This window comes from Mesocricetus auratus, unplaced genomic scaffold (assembly GCF_017639785.1).
Source record: "Mesocricetus auratus isolate SY011 unplaced genomic scaffold, BCM_Maur_2.0 Super-Scaffold_100011, whole genome shotgun sequence".
In the NCBI taxonomy this organism is placed as follows: domain Eukaryota; kingdom Metazoa; phylum Chordata; class Mammalia; order Rodentia; family Cricetidae; genus Mesocricetus; species Mesocricetus auratus.
In genome coordinates, this window is record NW_024429195.1 from 36,435,652 (window position 1) to 36,461,114 (window position 25,463).

Consider the following 25,463-nt stretch of genomic DNA (forward strand, 5'->3'; position numbering starts at 1 on the left):
TTTCTTTAGTTGTAAGGAGGAATTGTTCATCATTTAACATTGTTTTATATTAATGGTAGGACTTAGTTCACACACACACATCAGGGAAGTATTCTTTTCCGAGTATGTTGGGAAAATTTAACTTTATTAATTCATATGTCACAAGCAACAAAGCAGGGTATTATAAACATCCAAGAGCATCTGAATATCAAATTAATCTCCTAATTTCCTTTGTGATCCATACAGCAAATCACCCATTGACGAGGTCTTCTGCTACACTTCCTGGATTCATTTCCTAGAATTATGAACTTTCAAGGCATTGAAACCATGGAGTTTGTTCTCTTTTGTGAGTATCATCTTTCATTATTACATTTCTTTTAAATTTAAAAAAGTTTGGAGGTTATAAGAAAAATAATTACATCATTCTTCCTTCAACTTCTTCCCAACAAACCCTCCAGCATACCGCTCCATCCTTGCTCTCTTTCAACTTCATGATCTCTCTTTTATAATTGTTGTTACTGTTGGGATTGGTGGTGGTGGTAGTGGTGGTGGTGGTGGTGGTGGGGTGTGTGTGTATGAGAGAGAGAGAGATACATGTTATGTTATACACACACAAACATATACACACACACAAACATACACACACATAAATGTGAGTACACAAATACAATCTGCTCAGTCTGAATAATTTTATGGCCACTTGATACTGTGTAAAATGTTGGTTTGGTCTTCCCTGGAGATATTTTTACTCACACTCTCAGCTTTCTCATAGTGGTCTGTCCTTCCATCTATAGCCTAAGGAGGCTAAGGTAGAATTCATTGTTTGAGTGATTTTTCCTTATCTTTGAGACAGTCTCTTAAGGGACTGGGACTTACCAAGTGGGTCCTAGGAAACTGCCTGTCTGTGGTACCCAGGCTCCTGGATTATATGTGTAACCGTACAGCTAGAGTTTATGAAAACCAAACTCGATTCTAGAAATAGAATTCAGGTCTTTAAGCCTTCAAGGGAAGCACTTTAATCTGAGCAGCCTTGTCATCCCAAAAGTATATTTCAGAGAACAGATGTTGAAGCCCAAAGTTGTTACTTTTTACTTACTTATTCTTTGTTCTGGAGAATTAGTCTAAAGGTTCCTTTGCTCATTGGTGCATGATAGGTAGGTTTTGCTTTTCAGTACATAAAATTTGTCAAATTTTCTTTTGTAGTTTTTTCTTTTGATGATCAAAATTAGAAAGATTTATTTGTTCAAAGTCAAAAGGACTTATTATACTTTATTTTGTAGGATTTAGTTTTGATTTTATGCATTTAAATCTTAGCATTACTTATAATAAGTTTTCTCATGCTTTTTGTGAGGTACAGTTCATAGACAACCTTTTTCTCCTTAACCATGCAATTAGTCCAGTATCATTTCTTGGAAAGGCCTATCTGTTTCTAATTCAAATTATCTTGTCACTTTTCTGAAAAATCAATTACCTGAAAAGGTGTCTGTCACACTTTTGCATTACATTTATCTGTATGTCTTACTTTGGAATGATTGGAGAACCTTTTGATTATTGTCTGTATACCATGTCATAAAATCAGCCACTATAAGTCATTTGATGGTTTCTCAAAACTGTTTAATCTGATCAAAGTCCTTTGTATATAGATAACAGATTTCATATCTCTGTGAATTTCTGTAGTAAAAGATGCAGGGATTTCATTGGGGTTGTACCTAACCTATGGATTGATTTGAGGGAGCATCTGTCTTCCAGCTTGTCGGCATGGTGAATTGCCTTGTTAAATTTGATCTTATGCATCTATTCCTGACGTTTGTGTGGAAATTTCAATGTCTTTTAAGGATTTTTCAAATCTTCCATTAAGTTTAACCTCTTTTTTATTTTTATTTTAAAATTTATTTTAAATTAGAAACAAGGATGCTTCACATGTCAATTCCAGGTCCCTCTCCCTTTCCCTCCCCTCCTCCCATGCCCTCTCACCAGCCCCTCTAATATCCCATCATTTCTTCAGGAAGAGTGAGGCCCTCCATGGGGGTGTCCATAGTCTGTCATTTCATCCATGGCAAGGCCTAGACCCTCCCGCGAGAGTCCAGGATGATAATGCAACTCTCATTGTTGCATGGGTGCCCCAAGTCCATTTGTATACCCGGGATAAATACTGATCTACTACCAAGGCTCAATAGATTACCTAGGCCTCCTCATTGACACCCACATTCAGTGGGTCTTGATCAGTCCCATACTGGATTCCCAGCCATCAGTCTGAGATTCAAGAGCTAACCCTTGTCAGGTCAGCTGTTTCTGGGGGTTAAACCAGCCCAGTCTTAATCCCTTTGATCATCAGTCCTCCCTCTCTGTTACTGGCTTTCTTGAGTTCAGCTCAGTACTTAACCAAGGGAGTCTGCCTCTGCTTCCATCAGCCACTGAATGAAGGTTCTGTTTCCCAGACTCTCTGGCCATGGGATTGTAGGCTGGCACTCACAAGATCTATGTCTAAAATTCATATATGAGAGAGTACATGCCATGTTTCTCTTTTTGTGACCGGGTACATCAGTCAGGATGATTTCTTCTAGTGCCATCCATTTGCCTTCAAATTTCAAGATTCCATTGTTTTTTTCTCCTGAATAGTACTCCATTGTGTAAATGTACCACATTTTCTCTGTCTGCTCTTCAGTTCAGGGGCACCTAGGTCACTTCCAAGTTCTGTCTATTACAAATAGCGCTGCTATGAACATAGTGGAACAGCCATCCTTGTTGTATGAATGGGCATATTTTGGATATATGCTTGAGAGAGGACTTGCTGGGTCTTGTGGTAGGTTTATTCCCATTTTTCTGAAGAAACTCCATACTGATTTCCAAAGTCACTGTACAAGTTGGTACTCCCACCAGCAATGGAGGAGTGTTCCCCTTTCACCACAACCTCTTCAGCATAAATTGTCATTGGTGTTTTGGATTTTAGCCTTTCTGACAGAAGTAAGATGGTATCTCAGAGTTGTTTGAATTGCATTTCCCGATGGCTAAGGATGTTGAGCACTTTCTCAAGTTACTCTCAGCCATTTTAGACTCCTCTAATGAGAATTCTCTATTTAGTTCTGTACCCCACTTTTTAGTTGGATACTTTGGTGTTTTGGAGACTTGCTTATTGAGTTCTTTGTAAATTATGGAGATTAGCCCTCTGTCAGATGTGAGGTTAGTGAACATGTTTACCCATTCTGTGGGCTGCCTATTTTTCTTGCTGATTGTGTCCTTTGCTTTACAGAAGCTTCTCAGTTTCAGGAGATCCCATTTATTAATTGTTGATCTCACTGTCTGTGCTACTGGTGTTATGTTCAGGAAGCTGTCTCCTGTACCAATTCATTCAAAGGTACCACCCACTTTCTCTTCTAAGAGGTTCAGTGTGGGTGGATTTATGTTGAGGTCTTTGATCCATTTGGACTTAGGTTTTGTGCATGGCGACAGACATGGATCTATCCGCATTCTTCTACATGCCAGCATCCAGTTATGTCAGAACCATTTGTTAAAGATGCTTTCTTTTTTACATAGTATATTTTAAGCTTCTATGTCGAAGATCAGATGTCCATACATGTATGGGTTAATATCAGGTTGCTCAATTTGATTCCCTTGGTCTACCTGTCTATTTTTCTGCCAATATCAAACTGTTTTCAGGAATATAGCTCTATAATAGAGCTTGAGGTCAAGGATGGTGATGCCTCCACATGTTGCTTTGTTGAGTAAGGTTGTTGTGCATATCTTGAGTCTTTTGTTTTTCCACACAAAATTGATTATTGTTCTTTCAAGGTCTGTGAAGAATTGTGCTGGTATTTTAATGTGTATTGCATTGAATCTGTAGATTGCTTTTGGCAGGATTGCCATTTTTACTACATTGATCTTACCTATCCAAGAGCATGGGAGATCTTTCCATTTTCTAAGGGCTTCTTTAATTTCTTTCTTTAAAGACTCAAAGTTCTTGTGATACAGGTCTTTCACTTGTTTGGTTAGCGTTACCCCAAGGTATTTGATGTTGTTTGTGGCAATTGTAAAGGGTGATGTTTCTCTGATTTCTTTCTCAGCTATTCTATCATCTGCATATAGTAGGGCTACTGATTTACTTGAGATGATCTTGTGGCCTACCACTTTGCTGAAGGTGTTAATCAGCTGTAAGAGTTACCTGGTAGAGTTCTTTGGGTCATTTAAGTAAACTATCATATCATCTATAAATAGTGAAAGTTTGGCCTCTTCCTTTCCAATTTGTTTCCCCTTGATCTCCTTTTGTTGTTGTATGGCTCTAACTAGAACTTCAAGTACAATATTGAAAAGGTATGGAGAAAGTGGACAGCCTCGTTTTATTCCTGATTTTAGCAGAATTGCGTTGAGTTTTTGTTCATTTAGTTTGATGTTGGCTGTTGGTTTGCTATATGTAGCTTTTATTATGTTTAGGTATGTTCCTGTTTTTCCAGATCTCTCCAAGACCTTTATCATGAAGGGGTGTTGGATTTGTCAAAGGCTTTTTCTCCATCTAGTGAGATGATCATATGATTTTTGTTTTTCAGCTTGTTTATATGGTGGATTACATTGATGGATTTTGGTATGTTGAACCATCCCTGCATCACTGGGATGAAACCTACTTGATCGTGGTGAATGATTGTTTTGATGTGTTCTTGGATCCGATTTGCCAGTATTTTATTGAGTATTTTTGCATCAATACTCATGAGAGATATTGGTCTGAAGTTCTCTTTCTTAGTTGTGACTTTGTGTGGCTTGGGTATTAAGGTTATTGAAGCCTCGTAGAAAGAGTTTGGCAAAGACCTTTCTGATTCTATTGCATGGAATACTTTGAGAAGAATTGGTATAAGCTGTTCTTTGAATTTCTGGTAGAATTCTGCACTGAGACCATCTGGACCTGGGCTTTTTTTGGTTGGGAGACTTTTGATGACTGCTTCTATTTCCATAGGGGTTATAGGTATATTTAAATTGCTTATCTGTTCTTGATTTAATTTTGGTAAGTGATAGCTATCCAGAAAAATGTCCATTTCCTTTAGATTTTCAAATTGTGTGGAGCACAGGTTTTCAAATTATGACCTGATGATTCTCTGAATTTCCTCAGAGTCCATTGTTATGTCCCCCTTTTCATTTCTGATTTTGTTAATTTGCGTATTTACACTCTGCTGTTTGGTACGTTAGGACAAAGGTTTGTCTATCTCGTTGATTTTTCAAAGACCCAACTTTTTGTTGCATTGATTCTTTGTATTGTTTTTCTAGTTTCTACTTTATTGATTTCAGGCCTCAGTTCGATTATTTCCTGGCATCTACTCCTCTTGGGGGAGTTTGCTTCTTTGTGTTCTAGAGCTTTCAGCTGTGCAGTTAATTCTCAAGTATAACTATTCTCCAGTTTCTTCATGTGGGCACTATTGCTATGAAATTCCTTCGTAGCACTGCTTTCAAAGTGTCCCTTAGGCTTGGGTATGTTGTCTCTTCATTCTCCTTGAATTCTAGGAAGTCTTTAATTTTGTTTTTTATTTCTTCTTTGACCCAGGAATGGTTCAGTTGTGCATTATTCAATTTCTATGAGTTTGTAGGGTTTCTGTAATTTGTGTTGTTTTTGAATTCTAATTTTAATGCATAGTGGTCTGATAAGATGCATGGAATTATTCCAATTTTTTTGTATCTGCTGAGGTTTGACATGTTGCCAAGTATGTGGTCCATTTTTGAGAAGGTTCCATTTGGTGTTGAGAAGAAAGTTTATTCTCTTTCATGTGGATGGAATGTTCTATAGATGTCTGTTAATCCCAATTGGGTCATAACTTCTATTATACCCTTTGCTTCTTTGTTAAGTTTCTGTCTGGTATTCCTGTCTAGTGGTGAGAGTGGGGTGTTGAAGTCTCCCACTGTAAGTGTATGGGGCTGTATATGTGATTTGAGTTTTAGTAATGTTTCTTTTACGAACGAGGATGCCTTTGTATTTGGGGCATATATGTTCAGAATTGAAACTTCGTATTGGTGGATTTCTCCTGTGATGAATATGTCATGGCCTCCTTCATCTCTTTTGATTGATTTTATTTTAAAGTCTAATTTGTCAGATATTAGGATTGCTACCTCTGCTTGTTTCTTGGGTCCATTTGATTGGAAAACCTTTTCCCAACCTTTAACTCTGAGGTAATGTCTGCTTTTGAGAGTGAGGTGTGTTTCTTGTATGCAGCAGAAGGATGTGTTATGTCTTTGAATCCATTCTGTGTCTTTTTATGGGTGAGTTAAGGCCATTAATATTGAGGGATGTTAATGACCACTGATTGCTCATTCTTCTTTGATTTGGAATGGTTGTTGTTGGTGGAAATCCACCCCTTTTTTCTTTCAGCTGTTGGTAAAGTGGGATTATCTAATGCCTATGTTTTTCTGGTTGTAGTTACCTTCCTTGGGTTGGAGTTTTGGTTCCAGAACTTTCTGTAGGGATGGGTTAGTGGATATGTATTGCTTTTATCTTGCTTTTTCATGGAATATCTTTTTTTCTCCATCTATAGTGACTGAGAGCTTTGTCGGGTATAGTAGTCTGGGCTGGCATCCATGGTTTCTTAGTGTTGGTAGAATATCTATCCAGGACCTTCTGGCTTTCAGATTTTCCATGGAGAAGTCAGGCTTAATTCTGTTAGGTTTGCCTTTATATGTTACTTGGCCTTTTTCCTTAGCTGCTCTTAATATTGTTTATCCTGTATATTTGGGGTCTTGAATATTATGTGGCGAGGGGACTTTTTGTGTTCCACTCTATTTGGTGTTCTGTAAGCTTCTTGTACCTTCATTGGCATGTCTTTCTTTAGGTTGGGAAAGTTTTCTACTATGATTTTGCTGAATATGTTTCCTGCCCCTTTGAGGTGTTTTTCTTCACCTTTCCTATACTTATTATTCTTAGGTTTGGCCTTTTCATGGTGTCCCATATTTCCTAGATGTTTTGTGTTAAGGATTTGTTGGACTTAAGATTTTCTTTGGTTGATGAATCAATTTCTCCTAGTGTATCTTCAACACATGAGATCCTCTCTTCCATCTCTTGTATTCTGTTGGTAATGCTTGAATCTGTAGTATCTGACCATTTGCCCAGCTTTTCTATTTACAGCCTTCCTTCAGATTGTGTTTTTTCTATTGTCTCTATTTCAGTTTTCAATTCTTGCACTGTTTGAATTGTTTCTTGCAATTTTTGGTTTATCTTTTCGTCCATTTGTTGCATTTTATGAATTTTTTGGTTTGTTTTTTCTTCTATTTCTTGCATTTTTTGGTTTGTTTTTCCATTTCTTGCAGTTTTTGGTTTGCTTTTTCTTCCATTTCTTGCATTATTTGCTTTGTTTTTTCTTCCATTTCTTTAAGGGATTTTCCTATATCCTCTTTTAGGGCCTCTATCATTTTCATGAAGTTGTTTTTAAGGTCATTCTCTTCTGCTTAATTTGCATTGGAATGTTCGAGTCTTGCTGGTGTGGAGTCTCTAGAATCTGGAGGTGTCATATTTGTTTTTCTGTTGCTGAGTGTGGTTTTGTATTGTCTCTTTCCCATCTCTTCTTCTAGTGGGTGCAGAAAGAGCCACTTACTGGTCTGGTGGTTAGGGGACCAGAATTCCCTTTCAGTGGGTGCAAGCAAGTCCATTACTCTGGTAGTTCTTCTCTTTCTGATCTTAGTTCTGGTCCCGTGGTAGAGAAGAAGCCCAGGAATCTGGGTTGCATAGTCTCCCACCTCATCCCCTGGTCCCTTTGGTGGAAGCGAAGACCTGGGATCTGGGGTGCGTAGCTCCTGCTTGGATTGGAGGCTTGTGGCAGTCCCCAGCCACTGGTCCAGCTGGTCCCACTGGTCCCCTGAACCTGCTTGACCCCTGATCCTATTGATGGAAGAGAAGACCTGGGATCTGGGGTGCTTGGCTCCTGCCAGGATGGGAGGCTCTGTGGTAGTTCCCAGGCACTGGAAGGCAGGCCCGGATGAGAGGGCCTTATTTACCTGGACCCACTGGTGCCCTGGTCTCCTTGGTGGAAGAGAAGACCTGGGATCTGGGGTGCGTGGCTCCCGCAGGAATGGAAATCTTTGTGGTAGTCCCCAGGCAATTCTCAGGCACTGGAACGCAGGCCCCGATGCAGGGCCTGGTTTATATGGACCCGCTGGTCCCCTGGTCCAAGTTTACCTCTTAATACTTCACACAATGAAGCTGTCATTACCAATTTTATTTATTTTATTGCTGTTTTTCACACATTTGTGTAGATATAATTTGTATTTCATACTAACTATATACCTGTATTTTAACTCTAAACATATTGAGACTGTTGTTTACATACATTCCTTTTCTGGTTCTTTATTCAAATGATTGGGTTGACCATAAAGAACACAATCTTATGTCTTCCCTTTATTTCCATGTGGTTATATTAGTTTTCTTATGTTATTAAATGAACTAGGACTTCTGTCATAAAATAAAATATGCTGAAAGCAGATATTGTTGTTTATTTACAGCATTAGGAGCAGATATTTATGATACTTTTTTTGTAAAGTTAAGTTGATTGTAAACTACAGATTCCTTTGTTGGTTTATGCGACAAGGTTCTATTATATTCCCTGGATAGTATCAAGCTGGCTATTAGTCTCCCAAGTAGTTAGAATGACAAGTGTGTAACCATCACACTTCAATCATTTGTTTCATCTTAACAGACATGTTAACATATGGGTTTATAATCTTTTTACATAGCAAGACACTGACGAGCACTTGTTTAGTTGGTTAACTTTACAAAGTTATATTCAATACTCACTGGTTTCCACACATAATATCTTGGAAACCTAAAAGATGTAGTAAAAGTATAGCTGTATAAATTACTTTTTTCTACTATTTTAAGTCATAGACTTTCTTTTCTATAATTTCATATTTTTGAATATAATATATTGAATAATGGCTTTCCTTTCCAGTCATCATTGTTAATATGATGAATTTCACACTGATTAATTTTAACTATTAAGACAACCTTGCATTCCTTGTATGAACCTTGCTTGCTTTGGATGTTGCTGATTTCAATTAGATAATCTTTTCTAAGGATTATGTACCAGTATTAATGAAGGTTATTTATCTGAGATTTTGACTATTGCAAGGTCTTATTCTGGTTTTTTTTTGGTGTCGTAGAGTAAATTTCATCCCACAAATGGTAAAGTTTTTCTTACTTTTATATTATCAGAAAATTTTTTGTTGGAATGACTTCTTTCTTATTCTCCGTAATTGTTTGGCAGAATTCATGAATAAAAATGTCGAGCTTTAAAGTTTTATGTTTAGAGTATTCCCATTAATTCTGTTTTTGAAAGCACTGATTTTAAAGGGCACTCTCCTAGAATATGTCTTTGAAAGAAATTTCCTTATCTAAGTTGTCACATGTACTATCATAAAGGAAATTATTCTCTTATTCCCCCTCTATGTAGCTAGAACCTATAGTGATCCTCTATTTTGCCACCCTAATACTCCTAATTTGTGAATTCAGTTGACACTCCTAATTACTGCATGGTCATGGACCTTATTGATGTTTGCAAAGGCATATCCCTCTCAGGGTGCCAATTTCTCTAACGCGTTGTTGTTTGTGTCACTGATTTTTGCTTTTACATTTGCGATTTTTTATTTTTTTCTTACTTGAAATTCAGCTAACTCTACTCCTGTTTCTTAAGGTGGACACTTAGATTCTTGGGTTTTGATTTTATTAATTTTTGTTTTTCAATAATTTCATAAGTGTATATAATGAATTTGGTCATTTCATCCCCATCATCCCCTCTCATTTGTTCCTCTCTCCTACTGCAACCCTTCTTGCTAAATAATCTCAACCCACTTCTACATCTTTTGTGTGTGATACAGACCTATTTGAGCATAATTATGATTGCTTGTATAAGTGGGGGTAATTTTTTTGGAATAAGGAAAACTAGTAAGTGGCTACAACAATAACGAGAATGATGCTTTTTCTTCCACAATGACTAACATCTCAGAATCACTCATGAGTCCTTCTCTCAGACATAGAGAAATAGTGATACATTCTATCTTATGTGTCAGTATAAAATGTGACAGATATATTGAGTCCCTTTAGCCCATTTCTATTTTTACCATCACTTAATACAACCATGATATATGCATCTCCATAGGTTACAAACCTCACAATGTGATGGTGTATTTTGAATAATCATTTGCATTTTAGGCAAGTCACAAAGGAAAAAAAGCATCTTTTTCACAAGTCATGTAGTATTTGTAGTTCCTATCTGTAATTTGTCATGCTTTTATTTGGTAAAAATCACTTTAAAAATCTTTAGTTTTAAATATGTGGCTTAACCAACAATAAAGTTTTATCAATTTATCATGTGTCATAAAAGATCATATCACTTTATGTGCAATTCTAGGATTACAGTGTCTCTCTTTTTCAGAACTTTAGTTTTTCCATTGTTTTATGGCATCCAATTTTTAACATTTCTTTCTTTCTTTTTGAGATTATAATGTAATTAGATCACTTTCCTCTTCCTTTCAACCCCCCAGGTTTTCAGAGCAGACCATGTGGTATTGGATTGCCATTGGTGTATTCTTTCCTGGGGAAGTCTACTTCTCCTACTCTCAACATTCCTTAGTTGTCTGTAATTCTTTATGTAGTGTTGTGACCTTGTGGGATTTATCCTGTCTACTTTGGTGTTTCTATTATTATTGTCTGTATTTACCTCATGTTTAGGAAGCCACGTTGATGAGGCTTCATGGATATAGCTTCTAACATTACTAGGAGACAATCTCATAGCAAACTCCATGGTCCTCTATCTCTCACAATCTTTCCTCTTTTGCAGTGTTCCTTGAGGACATGTATAAGAGGTACAGCTTTTTTTCCCGTAGCTGTATCTGTTGGAGCTGGGTTCAGTGATTCTTTGTTTTGATTGTGGTTTCAGGTAAAGTTCTCCATCTGTTGCATAGTGAAGACTATACTTATCAGATTCTGATTTACACTTTCTAATACCCACTAGTTATTTGAATTGCTTAATTCATCAATTAGTACATTATTTGTCTCTATTTGCATTTAAGACTTTATTTTTGTACATGCCTAGCTATGGTTTTATTTGTTCACACTCTGTTTGCAATTTTTCAGGTGTTTTGAATACCCATATCTCTGTGTTTCATGACACTGGGAAGTGTTTCACCTCTACTATCCCCCTTTCTGTCTTCCTGCTGCCCTTGAAAAGTAAACATTTGACACTGTTCTTAAGGCCTTTTCAGAGTCTGTTTTTTAAAAGAAAAACAAAAAACAGTTCTTGGGTTGGAGAGATTGTCCAGAAGTTAAGAGCGCTGGCTGCTCTTCCAGAGATTTTGTGTTTAATTCCCAGCAACCACATGGTGGCTCAAAATAATCTATAATGACATCTGGCACCCTCTTCTTGTGTGCAAGCATACATGCAAGCAGAACACTCTACATAATAACAATAAAATTTTTTTCTGATTTGTTGAGATATGCCAGCATGTAGAGGTACTTGTTGGTTTATATCTCTCAAACACCCACATGGCAGAAGGAAATAACTAACTCCCACACTTGCCTTCCACCCTCTGACCTCCACAACTGTACCATTACATGTGCATGGCCATCACAACAAATAAATGTAATAAAACAATTTGGATGCTGTCTTCAGAGTATAAAACTTTATTATTGTTGTTATTAATGTAGTAGTTAAAACAGTGTTTATACTGGAGATTAAACTGGAACCATGCACACACCTGTTGTACTACTTTTCTGCTAAACTACACTGCATGTTCCAAACCTAGCTTCCTACTCCAGCAGTCCATGTGCAAATCCCCTGTTGCTCTTTTCCATCTACACCCTTCCACTATGCACTTCCCATTTCCCAACTTTCTAAGTTCCATATTTTGTTCTAGCTACCAAAAGATTACTTCTGAATTCTTTGTGTGTATAATCTGTGTATTCCCTAATGCCCTGTGGTACGTATGAATGATAGTCACATGGAGCTGTGAGTTTCCATATAGGTATCTGTATAGCTCCGCAGTTTTGGTTGATTTTTGTTTACATTTTCCTTTCTTTTGTTTTTCCAATGTTATTAATCCTTTGTAGATTGCATCCCAATGCCACATAGATACAATGACAGAGAGAGAGAGACAGAGAGAGAGAGTGAGAGTGTGTGTGTGTGTGTGTGTGTGTGTGTGTGTGAGAGAGAGAGAGAGAGAGAGAGAGAGAGAGAGAGAGAGAGAGAGAGAGAGAGAGAGAGAGAGAGAGAGAGAGAGATTTCCTTGTGGAAGCTGTAGTCTGGCACATTGAGTTATACCATTAAGCCTTCAGTCCTTTCATCTTTACTTCTAAGTGTTCATTGCCATGAGTGGCTCAAGGCCTCTGGCTTCTGTTACAGTTTAGATTATGAGCTCTCACTGGGGCTCTTCTCGGATATCCTTTAGTTGTCCTGTATTGTAGGGATCCTGTAGTTTTTGATCTGTAGGTTCATCCCCTTCACATGCTCCAACAGTTCATAGATGAGGTGGGTGTTGGGATGAGCTAACTCATAGGACAGCTTCCGGGCCTGAGTGATAGCTGGGCTGCTCCGCCTTCCAGCTTTCAAAGTTCTCATCAGCAGGGTGAGCTCTCAGCATTGTCTCAGTCAGTCTCCCAGTCAGCCCACAGCAATGACTGGGACCTGTTCTCTTGCTCTCAGGTCTGACTCAACCACACTCACACCACCCGGACCAGCTCCACTGTCTTGCCCAGGCAAGGTGTAGGGTCTTCTCTCTTGATTACTTTAGGAGGTATAGGTCCACGGGGGTGGGGGCTCAGCTCTCCTGCTCTCATACCCTCAGGGCTAGCTCACCTGCCTCCCCAACAGCAGGGTTAGCTCTAGTGTGCTGCCCAGACAGGGTGAAGGTCTGCTCTCCTGTGTGCTGCAGCTGGTGAGGGGCAAGTCTAGTTCTCCCACTCTCTTGATCTGGGCCAGCCCTGTGGTTGGAAAGTAGCAAGGGGTAGGGTGGGGGAGGATGTCTTTCTCTCACTGGTTTCACCACAGGAGAGTCAAAAAGGGGATGGGGTTAGCTCTGCTGTTATCATGTCCTCAGGGCAAGCTCACCTGTGTCCTAGATACCTGGCCCAGCTCTAGTGTGCTGCCCAGGTGCACAACTGAGGAGTGTGGCCTTTGGTGGTAACACGGGCCACAAACATCAATACAGACTTTCACTTTGGTAGTACTACAGACTTAGACATGATCCTAGGCCATATCCAGGGTGCAGATGTTAACATGCTCCCAAGTGGCAGTGCAGGCCACCTGGTTCAGAATGGCCCCTGCATTAGTGTGACCCTAGGACACCAACATGGCCCCAGGTGGCAGTCTGGACCCCTGGAATCAGCATAGACTTCAAGGGTCTCAGGAGCAATGGACATCAACTCAGACCCTGGCTCTTGTAGGGTCATGAACCCAGATATGAAGCTCAGCAGCAGCCCGGGCCCAGATGACACCCTGGGCCCAGATGACCGTGTTGGCCACTCAACTCAGTATGGCACTTGGACACCGGTATGTTACAGGTTTTGATCTAGACCCTGGGCATACATGTGACCTGTAGTGGCACCATGTACCACCAGATAGCAACACAGACCCTGGCTGTGTTAGGGCTATGGACCCAGACATGATCCTCAGTCACAACCCTGTCCCAGATGTCATCATGTCCCCAGGTGTCAGTGCAAGCCAATCAAGTTTCATGGCTCTTACATGGAGTGTCTGTCAGACACCTACCTTGCCCCAAGTGGCAGTCCAGTCCACATGTCTCTGCAAGGCCCTCAGTCATTACAGGAGCCACAGACATCAACTCATGCTACCTCAGCTGCTTCAGTGTCTCAAACCAAGATTGGTCCTTGGCAATAACCCAGGCCCAGACATCACCTTGGACTAAGGTGACAAGAAGGCTACTCACATTAGCCTGTTTCTCCTGAGGCCATGAACCACTCCACCTCTCTCTCTCTCTTTTCCAACTCGCCACACTGTACTCACTCATTATAGTGGTGTCTGATTGTATAGCTCCATTGGTATCCAGTGGCACTTGGCTGAGTCTTGCCTGAGCAAGATATATGGAAGCCCTGGGAGCTGTTGCTGTTGCTCTGTCACGTGCATAGATTCCCATGTATTGAATATGTTGAATTTTTACTGTGGTTGTTATAAATGTCTTGTTAAATCTTTGAGATTTATTAGCATCTTGTAGAGTATTTTCGTTGTTTTCCTTTCCAACAGACAGTTAATTTTAATTTTGCTAGATTCAAACTGAAGTCTTTTTTTCTATTGGCAACATCTTAAAATTCAAGATTTTCTGACATGGTACATTGCTTTATTTTACTTACTCAAGTTTCTTGTAACTTAGGCTGTAAAGTGATAATTTGCATTACCAGGTATTTTTGAAATATTCTGCTTTCATTTTTGCTTTTAAAATTTTTATAATTACTAAATATAGCTAATTTGTAGTGATTTGCTTAATTTATTAGTTCTATATCATTGGTTATTCTATTGAGGCATAACCATTTTAACATTTCCTAATTTATATTACTGATTTTAATTAATTCCTTTTACTCCCTAGCTTTTAAAATCTAAATTTAATTAATATATAAATTAAATTAAAATATAAATTCCTGTGCTCCTAAAACAGTTTTGAATTCACCTTTGGGTTGTGTTAACAACTTATAATTTTTGCTTTTGTTTAATGCATTTTCCCAATAGTTTTCTTGATCTGGTAAGAGAAATGATTATAAACACTTTGCCATTGTTCACCTATAACAGTGGTTCTCAACCTTCCTAATGCTATGACCCTTTAATACAATTTCTCATGTTGTGGTGACCCCAACTATAAAATTATTTTCATTTCTACTTAATAGTTATAAATTTGCTACTGTTATGAATTGTAATGTAAATACCTTATATAGAGAATATCTGATATGCAGGGTATCTAACATTTGACCCCCAAGGGGGTTGAGACCTACAGGTTGGGATCCTCTGGTCTATAGTAATGTTCAAGGATTTTTGAAAACTTTCCTGTGGGTACATGGAATTTCCATCAAAAACAAAGCTGACAATGTGGGTTGGATCAGGCTTCTGTACCCAGGTCAACTTCAACATGGTGCTAGTTCTGCTCTGTCAGCACGCACAGTTTAAGTTGCAAACTTCTAGAATATTCTTCAATAACCATTTCCCCATTTGAAACACCTGTGATTTTATGCTAGTACCAAGTCATCATTACTGTTTCTGCAGAAAGTCTTTTTGAAGTCTTCTACTCATAGGTAAATACATACAGATCATCTCTCAAGCTGTCATATATTCTTCCTCTGTGTTCATCTCAGGGCTAAAGTTATACATACATATGTATTTCATAGCATGTATTCACAGACAAACCAAGTAGCATATATTTACATTATCAAACAGGCACAGACTGATTTGTAAGTCAAGAAAACTATCTCTAAATACGTCTCATCACGGCAAGGGGTGGGGGGGAGTGGGAGCTGGGAAGAAGAGAGGGGAGAAGAGGAAGAGAGGTGGTCATGGGGGATCAGGAAGTTGAGTGGGTGGGGGTAGAATAGGGGGAAGAGGGAATCATAGGATAGAAGACAGATCAGGCACCAGAGTGACCTCGAGTGATCTAAAGGTATAACACCAATTGGCAAGCTAAGCAATAGTGGAGAGACCACCACGAATGCCCATTCCTGATAATGAACTTGATGTCTATAACCATCCGGGAGCCTTCATCCTGTGACTGATGGAAGCAGAGGCAAACACACAATTAATCACTGAACTGAACCCAAGGAACCCAGTGACAGAGAGAGAGGAGTGATGAGCAAATTGGCAAAGATTGGGCTGGCAAAACCAGCAGAGACAGCTGATCTGAACAGGGGAGAGCTCTTGGACCCCAGACCGACAGTAGGGAGGCCAGCATGGGACTGATCTGGACCCCACAAATGTGAGTGTCAGCGAGAAGGCCTGGGCAACCTATGGGGCCCTGAGTTGTGCATCAGTGTCTATCCCTGGAATACAAACAGTCATCGTGTGCCTATAGCACAAAGAGGGATGCTCTCTCAGCCTGGACTCTTAGGGGAGTGCCTGGACCCTACCCAGAGTGAAGTGACAGACTTTAGATATCCCTATGTGGAAGGATTTGGCAATAGGGTGGGGGGGGGAAGGTGAGTGCAGGAGGAGGGGAGGGAGAGGGAACTGGGATTGACATGTAAAACAAGCTATTTAAAATTAAAATAAAAATGATAAGTAAAAAAAATTCTTGGTGGATAACTAGTGAAAACATCTGTCAATTTAAAAGTGACTAATTTGCCAGGCAGTGGTGGCACACTCCTTTAATCTCAGCATTCGGGAGGCAGAGGCAGGTGGACCTCTGTGAGTTAGAGACCAGTCTGGTCTACAAAAGCTAGTTCCAGGAGAGCCTCCAAAGCCACAGAGAAACCCTGTCTCAAGAAACAAAAAAAAGTGAACAGTTCCCTATATTTCATTCATAAAACGCAAGCATTTACATTAGAAAAACATATTAACAGTGTAGCTCTACTAATAAACATTATTTTTAGTGTTTGAGTTTATTTCAAGTGATCCACACCTATATATCTTTATCTTATGGTATCTAGAAAAACATTACATATTCAGTGAATAATCTGAATGTATTTGAATATGTAATACAAAAATTTTTGATGTTTATATGATAGGCACACTGTTTATTAGGAGATCAACAACTTGTTTCCTCTCATGTTCATGTTCATGTTCATAACTACTTACTGGGCTATGGATGCCAGTTTCCCTAAACCCTGTGTCACATTAAATAGGTTTAATTGCTTGAATGACTTTAATTTCAGAGATAAAACCCTAATTCCCCTTTACCCATCTGTCAGTCTGTTGACTTGTTACCAATCACTATCCTGTCCTACATTCATATTTCCCCTTCATACAGCCCTGCTTATGAAATGGTATCAATAGGCCAGCTGCCTCTGCTCCTGCCTCCCTGGCATGTCCTGAAGAAATGGGACGACCAGGTATTTCTTGTTTCTAAATGGGATGTCTTCATCAATCCCTCTTTTAAAGAGCAGGGAACTCCACAAAACAGAAAGCAGAAAAATTGTAAGAGTTCGATAGAGAACACCAGGAGAACAAGACCCTTTGAATCAACTGAGCAAAGCCCTCAAGAGCTCACAGACAGTAACACCAACCATGTCCTCTGGGAATGTGGATTACTCCTCTGGATTGTCATAATTATTTTTGTAACAAGTAGTTTATACAGGGTTAGCTAATGTTACTTTGTGCAGAGACAATGCTTCAGCTTTCCGTGTGTGTGTGTGTGTGTGTGTGTGTGTGTGTGTGTGATTGTATGTAGTGTTCAAGTTTGCCAATTAAATGGGGCTACTCTTTATGTAATCTGTTTCTTTCTTTTGTCACCAAATAACAAGTTTGTTCTAACCTGTAGATACTTCATATGGAAAACCAAGAAAAGGAAATATCAAATGGCATTGTCTGATTAGAATTGACACCTTATGCTCTATCAATACTTACTTCCCATCTGGCCTTCTGAGAGAGCCATGTCCCTATTCCCTCAAAGGAGGAGGGTGACAGAAGGTTGGATCTTGGAAACTGTGTGAAGCCTCCAGCAAACATGAAAAAGTTAGTCACTAACGCACAGGTCTAGGCAGGCAGTTATAAGCAGGCACCCAGGCACAAGCTGGCAAACAGACTTACAAGCATATATAGGCAGGCTGCAAAAGCCTCCAGGTCAGGATCAGGCTAAAGCCCCTGACCTCAAGGGCATAAACATGGAGATCACATAAAAGTGATACTCTGCCAAAAACAATTATGTAACAGATTACATCAGTATTTACATTGGGGTTCCCTGGACATCTGGTATTAGCTATATTGTGCTGACTCATACACCCCCATGTCTGGTGTCAGCTATGTTTTAGCTGACTCATACTGGATGTCTGTATCAGTATACATTGGCTATATATAATCTGGCTCTTATGTCCTTCTGTTCTCAACACCTTCGTAATGTGAGGGTGGCTTCCATGCTCAAATATTTAGAAGATGTATGGTTAGCATTGTCACAGAAGCTATAATACACTTCCAAATCTTGGTACCTAATTATGTTTGAATTGTTGATCATTGTGAAATGAATTAAATTACATATGAATTATAATACAATTATGATTATCTATAAAATACAAATAAATCAATTTATGGAGGCATACATATTATTGCATTGGTTCCTCAACTTTAACTTGAAGTGTATGTGTACTAATATATGTGTGACTATATATATACATATCTCATGTTACAAATAAGAAACTTGCAAGACATCAGAGGACTAATTGGAGGTGTCATACATGTACTGAACCTCATGCCCAGTGACTTGGATACTAAAGTCTATAGAGTAAATGCATAAGAATTAAGCAACACAACTACAAATAAATTCATTAGTAAATGTTTGCTGAATGCCTACTGTGTTCAGCACAGTGTGGGAACCTCATTTTCTTGGTGCTTAGCAGCACTTTCTAAAGCCTTGGATGTTTTACAGTCACATTTTCATCATTATAAAGGCATGACCCTCTTCTGGGCTTCCAGCCAAACACTGAACAGCATGAGATAATGCACAGAGGCTTCTTCTTGACATCTGATAATTTATAAAAATGAAGTTGTCCATGAGAATTATTTCTGTAAATATGTTTTTTGTAAAACATTTTCTTAGGGAATTAAACTATTTGTTTTCCTGTATTTTAAGAGTGTTGATGAATTTGGACCACTAAAACATCATGGTACCTGACATTCCTAGTGCCTGCAGTTTTCCCCAGGAGCTCTTGTCACTTTGCAGGAACAGCATTATCTTTTTGAGGCCACCTGGGGATCACTTATTAATTTGTTAGTTTACCAGATTCTAATTATCATGAATGACTTAATGCTGTTTCCAAGGTGCTATGGATGTAGCAATATAAATCTGATACTTGCTGGCAATTCTCATCTTTTATGAGAAACTCTGGGAGAGTGTCTAGATGGGAACCCCAACTGAGATTCTTTTCACTTTTTGTCATTATCCTCCATTCACAGCACTTCTTTTCCATTGTGTTTGGAAGAGAAGAAATAACATACATGAATTATTAGCTGCAAAATGTAACAATAGCAACATCAAAGATGTGGTAATTAGAAGGTCTATAATGTTACATATGTGTCACAAGCTGCCAATTAATCTTAATGATGAGAAACAATCAATTCAGTTACCACTACTTCCTATTTTCAGTAGATCCAGGCAAACATCAATGGTCCCTTCACTTTGCATGTTTTTTTTTAGTTTTTTTTATTTTCCAGTTTAAATTTAGATAAGAAACAAGGTTGCTTCACAAGTCAGTTCCAGATCCCTCTCCCTTTCCCTCCCTTCCTCCCGTGCCCTCCCCCAACCCCCCCCGTTATCCCCTCATTCCCCCAGGGAGGGTGAGGCCCTCCATGGGGGTGTCCATAGTCTGTCATTTCATATAGGGCAGGGCCTAGACCCTTCCCCAAGAGTTCAGGGTGAGAGTGCCCCTCACATTGTTCTATGGGAGTCCAAAATCCGTGTGTATACTTGGGATGGGTACTGATCTGTTGCCCAAGGCTCAATAGATTACCTAGGCCTCCTCACTGACACCCAGATTCAGGGGGTCTTGATCAGTCCCGTGCTGGATTCCCAGGCTGATGCCTGGGATTCAAGAGTTAACCTTTGTCTGGTCAGCTGTTTCTGGGGGTTAAACCAGCCCAGTCTTAATCTCTTTGATCATCAGTCCTCCCTCTCTGTTACTGGCTTTCTTGAGTTCAGCTCAGTACTTAACCAAGGGAGTCTGCCTCTTCTTCGATCAGCCACTAAATGAAGTTTCTGTTTCCCAGACTCTCTGGCCATAGGATTGTAGGCTGGCACTCCCCAGATCTATGTCTAAAATCCATATATGAGAGAGTACATGCCATGTTTCTCTTTTTGTGACTGGGTTACCTCACTCAGGATGGTTTCTTCTAGTGTCGTCCATTTGCCTGCGAATCTCAAGATTCCATTGTTTTTTTCTGCTGAATAGTACTCCATTGTGTAAATGTATCACATTTTCTCTATCCACTCTTCGGGTGAGGGACATCTAGGTTGCTTCCAAGTTCTGGCTATTACAAATAAAGCTGCTATGAACATAGTGGAACAGACATCTTTGTTGTATGAATGGGCATCTTTTGGATATATGCCTAAGAGTGGAGTTGCTGGGTCTTGTGGTAGGTTTATTCCCATTTTTCTGAGGAATCTCCATACTGATTTCCAAAGTGGCTGAACCATTTGGCACTCCCACCAGCAATGGAGGAGTGTTCCCCTTTCACCACATCCTCTCCAGCATAAATTATCATTGGTGTTTTTGATTTTAGCCATTCTGACAGGAGTGAGATGGTATCTCAGAGTTGTTTTGATTTGCATTTCCCGGATGGCTAAGGATGTTGAGCACTTTCTCAAGTGCCTCTCAGCCATTTCAGACTCCTCTACTGAAAACTCTCTATTTAGTTCTGCAGCCCACTTTTTAATTGGGTCCTTTGATGTTTTGGAGTCTTGCTTCTTGAGTTCTTTGTAAATTTTGGAGATCAACCCTCTGTCAGATGTGGGATTAGTGAATATTTTTTCCATTCTGTGGGCTGCCTTTTTGTCTTGCTGTGTCCTTTGCCTTACAGAAGCTTCTCAGTTTCAGTAGGTCCCATTTATTAATTGTTGATTTCACTGTCTGTGCTACTGGTGTTATGTTCAGGAAGCTGTCTCCTGTACCAATTCGTTCAAGGGTACCACCCACTTTCTCTTCTAAGAGGTTCAGTGTGGCTGGATTTATGTTGAGGTCTTTGATCCATTTGGACTTAAGTTTTGTGCATGGCGATAAACATGGATCGATCTGCATTCTTCTACATGTCAGTCTCCAGTTATGCCAGCACCATTTGTTGAAGATGCTTTCTTTATTCCATTGTATATTTTTAGCTTCTTTGTCAAAGATCAGATGTTCGTACGTGTGTGGGTTAATACCTGGGTTTTCAATTCGATTCCATTGGTCTATCTGTCTATTTTTGTGCCAATGCCAAGCTGTTTTCAGGACTATAGCTCTATAATAGAGCTTGAAGTCAGGGAAGGTGATGCCTTCGGACGTTGCCTTGTTGAACAGGGTTGTTTTGGCTATCCTGGGTCTTTTGTTTTTCCATACAAAATTGATTATTGTTCTTTCAAGGTCTGTGAAGAATTCTGCTGGGATTTTAATAGGGATCGCACTGAATCTGTAGATTGCTTTTGACAGGATTGCCATTTTTACTACATTGATCCTACCTATCCAAGAGCATGGGAGATCTTTCCATTTTCTGAGGACTTCTTTAATTTCTTTTTTTAAAGATTCAAAGTTCTTATGATACAGGTCTTTCACTTGTTTGGTTAGCATTACCCCAAGGTCTTTTATGTTGTTTGTGGCAATTGTAAAGGGTGATGTTTCTCTGATTTCTTTTTCAGCCCTTTTATCATCTGTATAAAGTAGGGCTACTGATTTTCTTGAGTTGATCTTGTAGCCTGCCACTTTGCTGAAGGTGTTAATCAGCTGTAAGAGTTCCCTGGTAGAGTTGAGCACATCTTTCTCTTCATCCTGTAGATGGTGAGGAATGATGTTTCTAGTTATTGGGTGTGATGCATACACTTGCAAGTTGTTTGTATGAAGCATTTGTTTGATCCATGAAGAAATAAATAAGGTCTTTAAGCCAATAGCACATCTGTGAGCTTGAGCCTCCCTAGAAATCATTAATGTCTTTATTTATCTCGTATCAACTTTATATTAGTTACTGTTTCATCAACCAATAATTTAAAAATATGATCTTGCAAGAACAAAACTACAGTGACCATGTAAGTTCCCTTGATTTACACAAAGAAGTCAAGAAGCTAGTCAACAAGACATTAAATAACCAAATTTAAAACGTGGGGTACAGAACTAAATAGGAAATTCCCAATAGAGGAATCTTAAATGGTTGAAAGGCACTTAAGAAATTGTTCAATATCCTTGGCCATCAGGGAATTGCAAATCAAAACAACTCTGAGATAGCATCTTATACATATCAGAATGGCTAATATCAAAAACACCAAGGACAGATTATGCTGAGAGGATGTGAAGAAAGGGGAACACTCCTCCATTGCTGGTGGGAGTGCACACATGTACAATCATGTTGAGTATCAGTATGGTGATTTCTCAGGAAAATGGGAATCAGTCTACATCAAGATTCAGCAATTCCACTCTTAGGCAAATACCCATTCATACAACAAGGACATCTATTCATCTATGTTCATAGCAGCATTATTTATAATAGCCAGAACCTGGAAACAACCTAGATGCCCCTCAAATGAAGAATGGATAAAGATAATGTGGTACATTTTCACAATGGAATACAACTCAGCAGAAAAATAAACAATGAAATCTTGAAATACCCAGGCAAGTGGAGGGCACTAGAAGAAACCATCCTGAGTTAGGTAACACAGTCACAAAAATACAAACATCATATGTACTCACTCATTAGTGGATATTAGACACAGAAGATAACCAGTCTTCAATCCACAAAACCAGAGAAGCTCAGAAAGAAGAAGGGCCCTAAGAGAAATATACATGGACACCGGAAGAAAGGAAAAGAATGAGATCTCCTGAGTCAATTGGGAGCACTGGGAGAAGGGGGAGCAAAGCAGGATATATAGTATGCATTTAAAATAAACCAGTTAATAAACTAAAACTAAAGATAATTTCTATGTTTAAATAATGTTTCAATTAAGTTCTGAATCCTGATGAAATTATTAAAGATACCTTTATTATCAAATGATGTTTGTTATATTTGGTTTTGGAAAACAGATTTTTCTTGTATTGAAGATTTATTTTAATTTGTGTGTGGTATGCGTGTGTGTGTGTGTGTGTGTGCGCGCGCGCATGCCTGCATATTTGCACATGTGCCCCTGGAGATTTGAAGATCAGTTGGATTAGTTAGATCTCCTTGAGTCTTAGCTATAGGCAGTTATGTGCCCCTCCCTGCAAAATGAGCATATCTCTACACTGCTGAACCATCTATCTCCAGACCCAACAAACAGATATTCCTATCTTTTTGAAAATGTATTTACTATAGATGAGAGTGCTCATAGTTGGGCTTATTAAGCCAATGGTTGCCATTTTAGGTCTAGAAAACAGCATATTTAATATTTTAACACAAGAAAGTTGAGTAAATCTTTAAACTTTTACCTTTATTTGATTTTTTGTCATTATATTGTTCAGTTTTGTTAACTTCAAAGATTTCATGTAAATATTTTTTAGTTTTCACTTAAATATAGCATTTCTCTGTAATATGGATTCCAGCAACATGCCATACTGTCTTTACTCTGGGTGTGCCTTCACTTGTACAAATCATGAGGATCACACATCAAATTACAGTGTCGATATTGCATGATATCAGTTTTAGATGAATTAAAACTTTGTGTTAGGAAAATGGTTTCCTTTTTCCAGGTTAGAGATGAAAACATAACAAAATCATAAAGAATCCTGAAATTTCCTGTTTTTTTATACTAAGTCATTGTATATATTTAGTGTTTAGAAACATTCTTTAAGTAAATGTGCTATATAGACTTACGACAATAAAAGGAAACAAGGTAAAGTCATATGAGAGGAGGGATTCTCAATTAAGAAAATACTTCTATTATATCAGGATGTTGGCAACTTTTATGGAATTTTATTATTTAGTGATTTATGAGTGAGGGCTGATTCCAATGTGGGTAGTGCTATCCCTGGGTTGGCGGTTCTGGGTTCTACTGTGCAAGCAATGAAAGGCATGCCAGTAAGCAGCTCCCCTCCATGGCCTCTGCCTCATGTCCTGCTTCCAGGTTCCTGCCCTGTTTGAGTTCCTGTCCTGACTCTTTTCAATTATGGACTAAGAGGTAGAAATTTAAGTCAAATAAACCCCTTCCTCCCCAAGTTGCTGTTGGTTATGGTGTTTCACCACAGCAGTGAAAACCATAGCTAAGAAAGGAAGAAATTAGTTTCTGAAATAAGGGTTGTAATGAAAAAAGAGCCTCCAACCAAACTCAAAACTTTGGTTTTACAAATATCCTTTTGCTCCCAATACAGCATTCCTTTTCATGTTTTGCTTCCTTCTGTCAAACCTTTTTCGCCTATAGCTGAAACTGAGATGTTTGAGGTACACTGGACCCTGCCACATGTACAACTTCATAAGATAACTAATTCTCTTAGATTAAGTTTTTTCTTCTATTCTAAAGACTAAACAGAATAGATATTCTAATGAGGAGAAAAATGATTAAGGCTCACTCAGTTCTGGGCCACACGAACCTATGTTTCTGAATAAAAGACGTTCCCAGGAGGCATCATTACCATTTTGTCATGCAGAGAGTAGAGGAGTTGTATGAGCACCATTGCATGGTTGGCAAGGGACAATTTAATTCACCCACATGAAATAAAAACAAAAGGACCCATTTGGCTTTCCCAACAGACTTTGGTTGTTTTCTATGCAGAAATTTTCACTTCTTATGGTCAGTAATAATACCCAGTAATAAACAATATTTAAATTTACAATGCGTCTAAAATATACATAGGTTTGGGAGAGAAAAGTAAAAGTATAAAATGGTTTAAAAAGAAATAGAATAGCTAAATGTGGTGGCGCTCACCTTTAATCCTAGCACTCAGGAGGCAGAAGCAAGCAGATCTCTGTAATTTCAAGGCCTGCCTGGAGTACAGAGTGAATTCCAGGACAGGCAAAAGTAACACAGAGAAACCCTGTTTCAAAAACCAAAAATAAATAAATAAATGAAAGCAAAAGAAATAGAGTAATAAAAAGGCATGTAAATATGGGAAATACTCAGAGAGTATGAATAATATATGTTATTGTGTTTCTGAAGTCTTTGATCGCTGAGGAAAGAATAACAGCTGCTAGCAGACATTTGATTATAAATGGTGCTGGATTAATACAACCTATATAGATTGACAATGCTTTGATTTCAAAGTTTAAGTCTAAGGACAGGTTACTTTGGAAAAGAGGCTTTATTTTTGTTTCCACAGAAAATGAAAAGCTGTGGATTCCTTCCAGACAAATATGGTTTGATCAAGCAACACCCCCTGAAGCAGTGGCCAAGCTGACCCAACATCCAAAACAGCTGAGATGATGTAGCCTTAGACTATTACAGCCAGGATTTGGCCAGGTTTTTGTGTTTTCTAGGGATCCCCATGGTATTGACATCCCCCTCCACAATAGCAGAAAGAAGTTTGGAGAGAACTACACCCAAATTCCCAAATATTGTTTATAAATGTTTGTTTTCATTTAAATGGGGTTGCTTAATAATCACTGCCAATCTCTTCCTTTAGAAACAAGGGAAAATGATACAGAAATGAATACTTTGCATTGGTATGGATTTTGGTTTATTGGTACAATGTAAGGCTGACTTTCTTATATGTATATTTCTCCTCTTGTTTAGGTATTGTGCTT

General features: G+C 38.8%; 1 protein-coding gene across 9 annotated transcripts in view; it reads left to right on the forward strand.

The window, feature by feature from the left end:
- The window catches only part of Nlgn1 (neuroligin 1), a 926,408-nt gene that overhangs the window by 85,175 nt on the left and 815,770 nt on the right, over positions 1–25,463 (forward strand). For 8 of the 9 annotated variants that reach the window (XM_040754612.1, XM_040754615.1, XM_040754618.1 and 5 more), the window contains exon 2: positions 226–325. The exons of the other annotated variant lie outside the window; for it this stretch is intronic. The gene's annotated coding sequence lies outside the window, so the exon portion shown is untranslated. The remainder of the gene's footprint in view (positions 1–225; positions 326–25,463) is intronic. 9 annotated transcript variants of the gene reach the window in all.